This window comes from Uloborus diversus, chromosome 3 (assembly GCF_026930045.1).
Source record: "Uloborus diversus isolate 005 chromosome 3, Udiv.v.3.1, whole genome shotgun sequence".
In the NCBI taxonomy this organism is placed as follows: domain Eukaryota; kingdom Metazoa; phylum Arthropoda; class Arachnida; order Araneae; family Uloboridae; genus Uloborus; species Uloborus diversus.
Window position 1 is genome coordinate 37,998,287 of NC_072733.1, and position 13,781 is coordinate 38,012,067.

General features: G+C 34.7%; 1 long non-coding RNA gene across 1 annotated transcript; it reads right to left on the reverse strand.

The window, feature by feature from the left end:
• Window positions 1-6,934: 6,934 nt before the first annotated feature.
• LOC129218328 (uncharacterized) lies at window positions 6,935-13,490 on the reverse strand. The gene is made up of 3 exons (XR_008580315.1): window positions 13,416-13,490; window positions 9,437-9,489; window positions 6,935-7,025 (listed from the first exon to the last, which is right to left on the reverse strand). It is a non-coding gene; the product is annotated as an uncharacterized LOC129218328 (long non-coding RNA).
• Between the last annotated feature and the right edge of the window lie 291 nt (window positions 13,491-13,781).

The window sequence follows — 13,781 nt, forward strand, 5'->3', positions numbered from 1 at the left end:
TCGATGCTTGATCTCCATGTCATATTCCTGGAGCCGCTGTATCCATCTGGCTATCTGGCCTTCCGGATTTTTGAAGTTCAAAAGCCAAGTTAATGAGGCATGATCTGTCCGAAGCAGAAATTTTCGGCCGTAGAGGTAATGATGGAAGTGTTCTACAGCTTTCACTATGGCCAGTAACTCCTTTCTGGTGACGCAGTAATTTCGCTCCGACTTTGATAAGCATTTACTCCAGTAAGCGATGACATGTTCATTTCCGTCAATTTCTTGGGATAAAACAGCTCCAATTCCCTCGTTGCTCGCATCAGTGTCCAGGATGAAGGATTTTTCAGGCTGAGGATAGGCGAGGATAGGCGTTGATGTTAAAGCCTCCTTCAGTCGTAGAAATGCATCTTCGCATTCTTTGGACCATTCAAACTTTTGCTTGCTCTCCGTCAGCTTATGCAAAGGTCGTGCAATGTTGGAAAAACCCTTCACAAACTTCCTGTAGTACGTGCAGAGCCCCAGGAAACTTCGCAACTGATGGATGTTTTCGGGACGACTCCAACTCCTGACCGCAGATACCTTCTCTGGATCGGTTTGTACACCCTCAGAAGAGATGATGTGACCAAGGTAGTTCACTTCCCGGCGGAACAAATTACATTTGGACGGGCTTAACTTCAGATTGGCTTCCTTAAGCTTTTGCAGCACCTTCCTAAGATTTGCCAGATGTTCTTCGAAGCTGCGTCCCACGATGATGATATCCTCTAAGTAGACCAGACAGGATTCGTAAGAGAGTCCTCTTAACACTGTCTCCATAAGACGCTCGAACGTAGCTGGTGCATTGCAGAGGCCGAAGGGCATCACTTTAAACTGCCATAAGCCTTGTCCAGTTGTAAACGCTGTCTTCTCTCGGTCCTCAGGGTGTATCTCAACCTCCTAGTAGCCGCTCTTCAAGTCCAGGGTCGAAAACCACTTGTGTCCGGAAAGAGTGTCCAAGGTGTCGTCTATCCGTGGAAGAGGGTAACTGTCTTTCTTGGTGATTTCATTCAGCCGTCGGTAATCGACACAAAATCTGGTGGAGCCATCTTTCTTTCGGACTAAGACGATGGGAGAAGCCCAAGGACTGGATGAGGGTTCGATTACATCATTATCCTTCATCTCTTTCAGGAGGGTCTCAACCTCTTCCTTCTTGGCGAACGGTAGTCGTCTTGGATGCTGTTTAATAGGGGGGTGTTCTCCAGTGTAGATCCTATGCTGCGTTAAATTCGTACGGCCAACATCCTCCGATGTAGATGAAAACAGATGCTTGAAGTCATCCACCAATTGTTCCGCAGCAGTTCTCTGGTCTTTCGTTAATGGTGCACTCCCAATTAACTTCGATGTCAAGGACTCAGAAGACACAGTCTCGGGGGAATTGATTCTTCTAATGATGCAGTTTACTGGAGTACAAGTTGCTAACACTTCACCTTTCCGGATATTCCTTGGCCTTTCACTCACGTTGGCGACTCTCACAGGAATTACATCCTTAGAAAGGTCCACAAGCGTAGATGCTACCAGCACTCCTTTTAGGTTATTGCTTAGGTTAGGGTATTCAATGAGTCCAAATCGAAAACTATTGCTTTCTTCAAGGGAGCCAGGTATTAATGATTCTGACCTTGAGGGAATCGATAAATCTGTTTGAGCTATTATTTGATGAGCGGATTTTACATCACTTTCTGCAGGGAAAACGGCTATGTCTTCTCTCGTCGAGTGCAGCTCATTAGTCTTGAAGTCGAGAGTGAAGTCATATTTCTTCAAAAAGTCCAATCCGAGAATGAAGGGGTCCGTGATATTAGCGACGAATGCCGTATGATGGTAGGTGGCATTCCCAAACACTATTTCCAAGTCCACTTTACCGTCAATCTCAATTTTGTCACCTGTCACAGTCTGGAGACTTACGCGTGGCGATGTCCACAGCAGTTTCAATCCAAATTCACGAGCCACATCTGTCCTAATGATTGTCACATTGGCTCCAGTGTCAACAATCAGTCTGCAGGGGTTCCCATTTACATGTGCGTAAATGAAAAGTCCATCACTGCCACTACTAGAAGAGGAAATCTGCAGAGCTCTGGTGGTGGTGATTTCCTTCCCTCGCGTAGCTTGGCGAGCCGGACAACTCCTTCGCAGGTGTCCTTCACTACCGCATTTCCAGCACTTCTGCTCTTGTTTCTTTTGGGCTGTTATGCTGCTCAAATGTCTTGTCAAGTCACCGAGTTGTCTCTCAAGTTCAGCGAGGTGGGACGACCTGGAATCAGACTCATCAGCTTCCTGAGTCCGGATTAGATGGCGATCCACACGGGTTGCTTCTTGGGCGGCCTCGTATCTCATCGCATACACAACGGCAGAATTCAGGTCTTTGACATCCGCCATCCGTAGAGCTTTCTGGATTTCCGGATCTCGAACCCCGTCGATGTAGTAGTTGAGTGCCAGGTTGTCTCGAACATCCGCAGGGCAGTCGTAAAAAGCAAGATGAGACAGTCTCTCGATGTCCGCCGCAAGCTCTTGCAGGGTTTCCCCAGTTTTCTGGAAACGGGACTTCAACTGGAGTCGGCTGAAATCTTTCTGGCACTTCTCACCGAAGCGAAGCTCCAACGCAGCTGTGAGGGCGGCGAAATCCAGGCGCTGGCTGTCCGGAAGGGTCTGGAGAATGTCCGCTGCGTCACCTCTCAGGGATGCTGCAAGATGGCAGGCCTTGGTAGCAGAGTCCCATCCGTTCGCTTCCGCCACTATCATGAATTGGGTCTTGTACACCTGCCACGAACTTTTCCCATCAAATGTGGCCAGTTTAATGGACGGTCGAGCAACAGATGTGGGAGCGCAAAACTGTACAGAACTGTTTTTCGCGGTCGCCAATCTCCTTTCCATGTCTTTAATTATTTCTTCTTTAAGTTGATGAAATTTTCTATCTTCTTCTTCCAGTTTATTTTCTACAGCATTGCATCGGCCTTCAACGGAACTTAATTTTTCTTCAAATTTCTCTTCGATTTTATTTTCCACTGCGATGAATCGGCCTTCAACTGCCTCAAACTTTCCTTCAATAGCATCAACTCGATGCTCTATCTCATTAAATTTATTTTCCATCAGGGTCTTTACCGAAGTAAGATCGTTTTTAATTTCCTCTTGGTTAGAAACTAGGTCATTTTTCAGCACCGTTAAATCACTTTTCAATTGGTTTTGATTAGCCGCCATATCACTATTCACAGAGTTGATTGCATCAAGCAGTTGTTTTAATTGTTCATCCATTGCGCGAGTAATCACCATAAAAATAAAGTCCAAATTTAAAAAGTCTTTATGAAAAAAATGTCCAAAGTCACACTTACTGCAAGAAAGTCCTGAAGTAGCCCCACGTTGGGCGCCGAATTGTAACGGATTCGGTGCGACTTCCACTTTCTTGAAATGAAGACACAGTTCTTGATAAAAACACAGGAAATTTATTTACACTATGTACAGGAAAGATCGTCAACAACTGCTAAGTTATTCATCAGCAATTAAGCAATTATCACACAACACCGTAAACTCAACGTTTACACACGTATTTACTTCCAAATACGAAAACAACACAGCGAAATGCCTCGCTATAAACAGAGCAAAATGCCCTCAGCTCGAAATATCAATCCAAACTAACTGTTTATCCATCGCTAACGGCTTAAATACACCGAAAAGAATTTTCTCAAATATTCCACACGCTTCTCGAAATGCGTTGACCGTTATCAAATTTTATCAATGAACAAAAAGGGAATAGGGGTCGTATATTTTAGCCATATGAAAAAGGGGTTGTATATTCATTACGGGAAACTATTTACAGGTTACGTTACTACAATAATTACTATTTACAGGATTTGTAACAATATATATATATATAATATATATATATATATATATATATATATATATATATATATATATATATATATATATATATATATATATATATATATATATATATATATATGTATAATCGCTTGGAATTTTTTCCTTTTCTTCCTTTTTTTTTCTTTCTCTTCTCTCTTCTTTTTCTCTTTTTTTTTTTTTGAGACTAACTTTTCGGGGGGGTTTTGTCCCCAAACCCCCCCCCTTAGCTACGCCCCTGATCGTGCCATTCACAAGACCTATCCCTATAGAAAGCTTTTTACCAAACCTCGGTTTTGTTAGAATCATTAGGAACGTGTTCTCTCTGAGGGTTTCGCCTATCCACTATAAAAACGATTCAGAAACGTTCCTGGGAATTAATGGGCAGCTAATGCGACCAATGTCTGTCAGTAACATATCTTACAAATAACATGAATGTTTTCCGGTAAGATTCAGTAGCCTTCCTGAAATTATTCTTAAAGCGTCCTAAAGAATTCAAAAATCTTCCCGTTTAAAGCCCCCCAGTCGTATCTCCGGAACCTTCAGACTAAACTTAGGCAGTTACAATAGAATAGCTTGGCCAACTTCCTGCATTATCAAAAAAGGTATACCAGCAGTACCACAAACATGGCCATAGCTCAGACAGAATTGCAGGTGAGTATAAAAATTGTGACTCCTGCAAATCTTGCAAAACTACGGCTGCTGCTTTTGAATATTATTTATTCAAATATTTATTTTTCAAAGAAAGTAAGATTTCCTCCTAACATTTCTATTAATTTCTAAAAATCACTTTGTTTTCCAAAAACTGTTCTTTCTTCTTATCAATAATAAAGAATAGTTTTGAAAAACATTCAACTCAACATTTTTTTTTCGGGGGGGGGGGCTGTGAGCCCCCTTTCTGGTTACGCCACTATAACTATGATTACATGCCTATAAATATTGTGGGGAGGGAGAGGTTCATCATTACCTTGATATCAGGCGATCAGGTACACGGGTCTTGGGCTTCAGATTGCGCTGCTGTGGTGCAGTTTAAAAACTGTAGGTTGAAATTACTAATTGGTGGTTGAATACAAGGAGGCATCTTTTGCACATAATTTACTAACAATTGTATTGGTAATATCCCAGATAGCATTTTTTGCTTGCAGCAAACTTGCAACAAATTTGCTTTGCAATTCTGCAAACTTGCATCAAATTGGATGAGACAAGTCTGCAAGTCAGATATAAACGAGATGCAAGCTTATGCAAGCCTTGCTTTCCCCACGAAGTGAACTTGCAGCAAGTTTGTCCTGCAAGTCTTATCAAGTTTGCTGCAAGTTCGTTGCAAACCAGTAGGAAAGTCATTTTTGTGGTATCAAACTTGCTGCAAGTTCAAAGCAACTGAAGCTTCGCTGTGACAAGTTTGCTTCAAACTGAGCTTTGTCATATCAAATTTGCTACCAGTTCATATCAAATTTGCACAGCATTTTTTTGCTTGCAGCAAACTTGCATCATAATGGATGCGACAAGTTTGCAAGTCTGATGCAAGCCTTGTAGTCCCCACGAACTGAACTTGCAGCAAGTTTGTCCTGTAAGTCATATCAAACTGTTGCAGGTTCATTGCAAATATGCTTAGGTGCATCAAATTCTGAAAATTTTCTGCAAACTAATAGAAAAGTTTGTTGTACCAAATTTTCCACAAATTAGTGAATAAGTAGCCATTTTTTTTTAACAAAAAGTATTGTGAGCCCACTGCAAACTAGAACATACTTTTATTGTATTCATTGCAGAAATATTTTTAATCGAACAAACTTTATTGCATTAAAAATTTGAATTTATAATACTACACTCCTTTGAAAAAAATCAGGTCTCAAAATTAGTAGTATTTCTAGCAAACAATTAATTTTAGTTTTAGCAATAACTGTAGAAAAATATTTTACACTATAAAAATATAATTAAATTAAACAATGAATATTTATGTAATGCATCCAAGAGAAGTTTGTAATAGTTTGCAATAAGTTAACAGTACCTTTGATCTGATTCACAAAAATTTGATACAAAACTTTTGTTTTCAGAAAATTTGCAGAAATTATAACACAAAGCTAAACAACTGCTAATTTTATAAATGTTTTTCTCTAAACAAATTCTCACTTGTTTTTTATTAAAGGATTAAAACCTTTTCAAAATTTTATATCCCAATTTACACAATGTAATACAGTAAAACCTGTGAAGTTGGCCACCTGTGTAAATTGACCGCTTTTTTCAGGCACAGAATTGGTCCTTATCATATAAACCTACCTTTGTAAATTGACACTTGTTTAAGTTGACAACTAAAGTAATGCACCACAGGTGGTCAACTTATACAGGTTTCACTGTACTAGCTTTATTTACCAATTAAAATTTGAATAGGGCATTTCATTTTTCTTTAACAAAAATTCTCATGCATTCATTGAATGCTGTAAATACAATGTTAATTATATACAGGTAAAAGTAAATTTAAGCCCAATTTGCAAGTAAATTTGAAGACTTTTTTTTTACTTTATTATTTACTATGTAGGATCTGATTCAGGCGTAAAAAGTTTGCTAATGTGTGATTATACATTCATCTAATTTTATAAAGAACAGTTGATTATCAAGCAGATGAACACAAAACAAATCCCAAATTCAACGTAACATTATATTAAATAAATTAATTTGTTTTTGGATATTGAACTGGCATTTAGTTCATGGTCTCATAGCGACCTTCTAACAAATTTGAGCACAGGAAGTAAAGTATAGATCAAATTGTACCAGTTGTACCGAATAACATTGAATTGATACAGTGGACTTCTCCAGAAATGTTAATTTTTGTTATTATTTTAATAAAATATACTTGTTAAAACGTACAATTCAAACTAAATTATATGGAGAATAAATTACTAGTAAATTATTCTTTGTACGTTTTTTTTTCTATGATATAAATATATGGCACAAGCATCAATTAAATAAACTTTTACTCTAAGGAGACTTTTCAGTATTGTGGTAACCCTATTCTCAGCAAACACAAAATAAATTTTAAAAGACAGTTATAATAAATCAATACAGACTGTTTATTAACAATAATTACAAACAAATTGTCCAACAGTATTTACAGAATATTATAATACATTGATTCTTCACACTTTTCTTCATGTCTTTGTGTCCTAAAATTAAAAAAAAAGCATTGTAGAAAAATTATAAGTTTTACTTTCATTAAAGAATTCTGCTAACAGTAGTCTTAAAGACAGGCATAAACTATAGTTCCCCAGTTATGAACCCTACTCCCATTAAAGGTGCTACTTGAAAACCACCAATTGCTAATATTAACTTAAAGAGAAATATATTTTCAATGGAGAGCTTTTGTTACCACACAATTTCTGTTTTTTACTTCTATTAAAAATGAAGAAGAATCTTTGCTAGTAAGTTTTATTGCTTTTGGAGACATTTTCACTTTTGAAACACGTTTTAAAAGACTTATTGTTATTTATGCATGATTAATATTGCAGTAAATATGAGTTGATTTGATAACACTTTTAGCTTTAGCATACTTTGACAGATTAGTGTATTTTTGGACGGTAAAAACCGCCTGTTCTGTCCGAAACCAGTTTTAGACAGTCCAAAACTCAACGCTGATCTGTGGTGAATTTGAGGAGCAGCTCGGACTTTGCATAAAATTCAACAAAAAACTAAGTTTAAATCTCAAAAACACTTATCTAAAATTATTTTTGAGCTATAATAATCATTTTAAACACTGCATAAAAATAATTATTTTTTACTTAATAAGACAGTTTTAAGCACTATGTCATGCCTCATGCTTTTGAACGCTCAACTGTGAAATGCAGAGCAAAATAACTTTTTTTGCAGAGCTACGGTTTTGCAATCTCACTGCCTCATATGGAAGTTCAAAATTTAATTCTGCTAAAGAATGAAAATAATAATAAAAATTAAGTTTAACATTGATGGAATTGTTGGTGAACATGATGAAAATTATGTATGAAAGAACCTAAACAAGCACCTAACAAAACACTTAAGAGAGTAACTAAAAGTAGGTATAGTAGAACCTGTGAAGTTGACCACCCTTGTAAGTTTACCACCTGTCTTAAGTTGACTGCTTTTTTCAGGCACGGAATTAGCCCTTTTCATATAAATCAAACTCTGTAAGTTGACCATTAAAGTAGTGCACCGCAGGTGGTCAACTTAACAGGTTTCACTGTATCAGCAAACTTAAAAAAAAATTACTAATAATAAAGCTGAAAGTTCCTCTGTCTGTCAGGATCTCTGTGACGGGCATAGCACATAGACCGTTCGGCCGATTTTCATGAAATTTGGTAAAGTTAGTTTGTAGTATGGGGATGTGCACCTCGAAGCGATTTTTCGAAAATTCGATGTGGTTCTTTTTCTATTCCAATTTTTAGAACAAAATTTTAGTAAGATGAACGGGTAAATTACGAAATTATCATAACGTGGAACCGTAACATGGGCACAAGTCAACTGGCGAGAAAATTCACCATATATCATTTGTAAATATACAGGCGAACCAAAAGATCTTTTAATTTTTCTATTACGGGTAAAGCCGTGCGGGTACCACTAATACTGAATATTTCACGTTTGTTGAAAATCTTTGATTGAAAGAAGACATACTTTGTTTTAAGTAAAATTTAGAAATGATAGTTTAATAGCATAATCCAGCCTTCACATTCCCCATAAATAGTAAAAAAAATTAATTTGGTGAGTTTTCCTCAAAGCAAAAATCCTGACTTGTCAACACCTACTTGTAGCATTTCCCACACAAATTGTAGGATTTATTACTTCCAAACAAGCTTAGGTTTGTAAACATGACGGAAATACAATGCCGGTTTAAACTAAAAAACTCCAATCGTTCAAATTTGCTTGCGAACAAAAGCTTACTGAAAAAACATACAAATTAAAAACTTGCAATAGCTGTCATAAATCATGCTGAAATTTTAAATGGTTAATTGGTTGGTCTAAACTTGATAGGAAGTAAAATGAAATGACAAGTTTAAAATATGATTTTCAGTGCATACTCAAAAATTTTTGTGTTTTCCTCCCTTTTCTTTCAAAATTGAAGCTAGCATATATATTTGATATAGCCGAAATGCATTAATTTAGCTTACATGCTAAATGCGATGTATATACAAGATTTTCAAAAAGAGCTAACCTCATATACAAGTGCATGATATTCTTTTTTTAATGTTATTTTCAATTATTTACTATCTAGTCTGTCCAATTAACTTAAAATTATTTATAATTAATGCACTTATTTAAAAAAAAACAATCATTTTTACCAAACATTAAATACATTTAAGTATTATCTATGCACACCTATTTGACCCCTAAATGTAAATTGAAAATGAATATTTACCTTGAAAGCAAATAAGAGGGGAAGTAATTATTCTGCTGCTGAATACTTTATATAAAGCCATTCAATAAAACTTGGGAAATATGATAGGTTGCGGTTACTAAGATATGGTAAACAACCTGACAACCCAGCTTTAAAAAATCCTATTTATGAAGTTTATTAATAAAAATAAAAATGTTGTACTCAAAAACTCACATTATTTCTTGATGCCAACTGCCATATATTCTTATACATCCTTTGACAAGCAGCTATAATAAAAAAAACATAAGAATAAACAACAGGACATGCTATATTTGCTAATACATTTAACCAGAGCTCAAAGTAAAGTCAACAAACAAGAATACTATTTTGAAATTGTCGACTAAAATTATTTTATGGAAATATAACCAGTTTTAAAATTGGAGACAAATATTATTAATGGAGCTAATATTTTGAATAATAAAAACAAGTTATTGCTAGAAGCTAAACTAAGTTACAGTTAAGCTAGGATACATTCAATTTAATTTGAATTCCGAAATAAAGACATATTAAACATATGAAATCATCTGGCAATCCACAGGCAAAAAAGAAATTATTCAAGCAAACTTTTTCGATAAAGGTAAAACATCCTACAATAATTATCAGAATAATCATTCTGCACAGGTATATTTCAAGCCTCGTGTTAAACACAAAAGTTATGTTTTTCCTTTTTTTTGGTATAGAGATCTCAAATAAATGTTTTTAAATTTTAAACCATTTCTTTACGACAGCTTCTCAAAATAATTAACAATAATCAGTGCAAATGTAAATCATGCTGTGCAACAAACATGTCTAGAAAGATGGCATAAAATTTACAGAGCTCATAGAACATTTTCAGTGTCGAAAAGTAGGATATTTTCGAAAAAAGGAGGAAAAAGTAGAATTAATACTTGATTACAAAAGCAAGAACAAAATCAAAACAATTAAAAAGTGAACACATAAATATGTCATTATATGTGCACTGCATCTTACTTGAAGTTTTGCCACAAGAAAAGTACATACATTTACAAAAATCAGAATGCCCCGAAAGGAGGTATTAGTCAAAATCCCATATTCAGCAAATTTTAGCTGATGATTTGGCAAATCTGGAGATAAAATTGCAAGTTTTTAAATATCCAAATATTCCTTTTCATTGGTTGTAGGGGGGAAAGGGACACATGAGAACAATATTTTACATTTCTTTATTTTTCAAAAAAATATTATCAATTTTGCAACACCAAAATATCTAAAAGATTAAATAGGTAGCCTTTTCTTTGTGTCATGAACTTTTTAAAAAATGTCTTTAATTGCTTACATGTGCCCTTTCTGGGGAGAACATATAAACAGGCCTGGGACTCATATGAACATGATTAAAAAATGCAGGACATGCATCATATTTTAAAGAACAATATAACGATTTGCAATAATGAAGTTTGACTAAGCAATTTGAAATTCCCAAGTAAAAGAAAACGGTGAAATTACATAATACAGCTGCTCAAAGGAAGAAGTTTCGACCTGAGAAACAAATGTCATTGTTCCAAATATTTGTCCAAGAGATCGAGTACTGGGACTGCTATTATTTGAGATTTTTTCAAGATTAATGTTATGTAAAACATGCCATGTTCACAAGTCTCCTCCCCTCCCCCCAAGTGTGAATAACCATATTTCACTAGTCGGTAAAATTTGAAGTTCCTATCAGGAAACTGAGAGGGTCCCTGATAACAATAATGGCAGTATTTTACTTCGGGCAAAATTTATACTGAATGAAATATACACCAATATTTTGAAAATTGGGATTGAAGACTGGTAAAGAAAACACATTCATTTGAAATGCTTATAATCAATATTTCACAAAAGATCATACATTTAATTTACTGCATTTTAATTTTTTATAAAATCTTCCTTCAATGAGAAGAACAAATAGTATATTCGTAGTTATTCTGTCTAGAAGTTTTTACAAAAAAAAAGGTACGATTGATCCAGGGTGCAAGGCAGCCGTGAGCTAAGGCAAGCCACTTGTCGGTTTCATCGCCGGGCCCCATCCCCCCCATTTAGCTTGTTAAAGTCTACTGCGATTCCAAGCCGGGCCCCTTCAAAGGACGGGTCGCTAGTTTAAGACTAAGCTGACATGGCCTCTCGTCGGCACTGCCAGGGTGGTAAAATGGATAAATTTACCAGGTACTCAGGAAAAGACTAAAGAGGAATACAATTCGCAATGAATTAACAAAATTATGAATTTTATTTAATATATAGATTGAAGCAAAACTAACGCTTTAGTGATACGCTGAATATTCAGTTGGTATTCAGTACACTGCCTATTCAGCAAACAAACCGAATATTCAAAATACAAAAGTCTTAAAAGTTCTGGGTTCTGCTCTATTTGAGTTGCTTAATGTTTTTAGTTAGAATGAAATGATTTTCATTAACATCTGAAAATTGAAATATTTTGCTACGTTGTAATCCGAGGAGGTATGAGCCCCAACTACATCTGATTTTCGAGACTCTATGGTACCTTAAATAAGTTTAACAAGAAGAAAAGTTCAAGTAGAATTTTAACAAATTTAAATATACAATAATAGGTCAGGGCTACAAAATTCTTAAAAATTTTAACATGCCCTGCTGGGTATGTTTGTCAAAACAACAACAACAAAAAAAAAAAAATGTCTGAATAAAAATTTTAAATGCCCAGTTTTTTTTTTTTTTTTTTCAATTTTATATTTAATAAAAATATTTGAATTTGTCGTATTGCATTAATCAGACAAAAAATTACACCTGATTCAAGAACTGTTTCAATATAAAACATAAAAGTCAAAATAAATAGGTAGGGGAATACGGGGCAAAGCGAAATGTTTAAGATGAGCTTTTTCAAAATGAACAAATAGGAAATTTGTTTTAAATTGCAATATATAAGGAAATAACATTACACATAAAATAAAACTTGTGTTAAAACATTATTTTTTATTATTGGCAGTAAAATTTAGCCTTCGAGAAAAAGCAGAAGTTTTTCCCGTTGTTTTTTTTTTTTTTTTTTAATGGGACAAAGTGAAAAATAAAATATTTTCTATTTGATTGTGAGAAATTTTTTCGAACAAAATAATGATCAAATAAATAATAATTCACTTAATGAAAAGATAATGAAACAATAAACTAATAAATAAATTAATTTATTAACTGATACAAAGAAAATAAATGAGTGAATTAAATCGAGAGAGAATGCATAAGAAAATAAGTGAAAAAGTGAATTATTAAATTAAGGAAAAATTAGTTAATTAATGAATACGTAGGTGATTTGGTAAGTGATTGAATAAGTAAAGGAAATGAATTATTTCACTTTGCCCTGCATGCAATTGACTAATTATGAAAAATATTAAAAATACAAATGAGCTGAATATTAATTAAATAAATACTGCACAGAATATTCGAAGTTCCCAATTAATATTTCAAATGTTAATTACAAGAACGTTATGATTTAATAACACCAAAAATAATTTTCGACTTACAACAAAACATTACAATTTGAGAATCAATTTTGGAAAATTGCTTGTATTATCATATGCTTTGATTTTCAGAGGTATTTTTTTCTTGACTGGAATAGACTATGTAGTATATCACCATAGTACAAAAAAATTCAAACTGCTGCTTTGTAATATTATCACATTCCATTTAATTTTAATGTAAAAGAACATTCTCAGATGGTCAAATGTTAAGTTATCAGTTTTGAAAAATTGCAGATAAACAAAGTTTCCCATTAAGTATACTTATTGATTTGCTTTTGTTTTAGGAATGATTTTCATTTTATTTGCATGAAATAATTTGCTTTTAATTTAAAGAAAGGATTCAATATGCCAAAAAAAAAACACTAAGGTATAATTTGAGATAGTTTTATTTTGGCGTTTTAAGGCATCGACAGTCGATCGAATTAAAAAATGCGGTTTGATAAAATCTGTCAAATAAAGATTGCTACCAACTGTATTTAAGCCATCCTGTATGCATATGTTCAAAATTATTCATAAGCATCAAGTTTAAACGCGTAACATTGAGCTTGAAACATGTGCTACGCTACAAAGAAATGATTTGACGCGAATCGTGATAGTAAAAAAATATAAACACCAGTGCATTCTTCTGAATTATAATTTAAAGAAAATTGCATTTGAATAAATATTAAACAGCCTAATACCTTTTCTCTGCTGTTCCAACGTGCAGCTTACTTCGTCAATCCATCATGGCTCCCTGTGCTTCGTTTGCTTCTCCGTGTTTGGCGCCGAACCGTAGACTATGTACTACCGCGCATGCGCTGGGTGTCCGGATTGAAGCAAGTGTCCATCAAACAAGCGTTTGCAAGAGTAGTTTACGGTGGTGCCGCCCAACTTGCTGAAAGTCTGCCGCTAACCAGTCACGTCAAGTTTGACACAACAAGATAATATCAAGAAAAAATCAAACTTGTCGCAAGTGATCATGCTATCTGGGATGCGAATTACATTTTATTGTCGTTTGAAAATAAGGCATAGATCATTTGACAAACAATTTTAAAAAATCCTTTGCA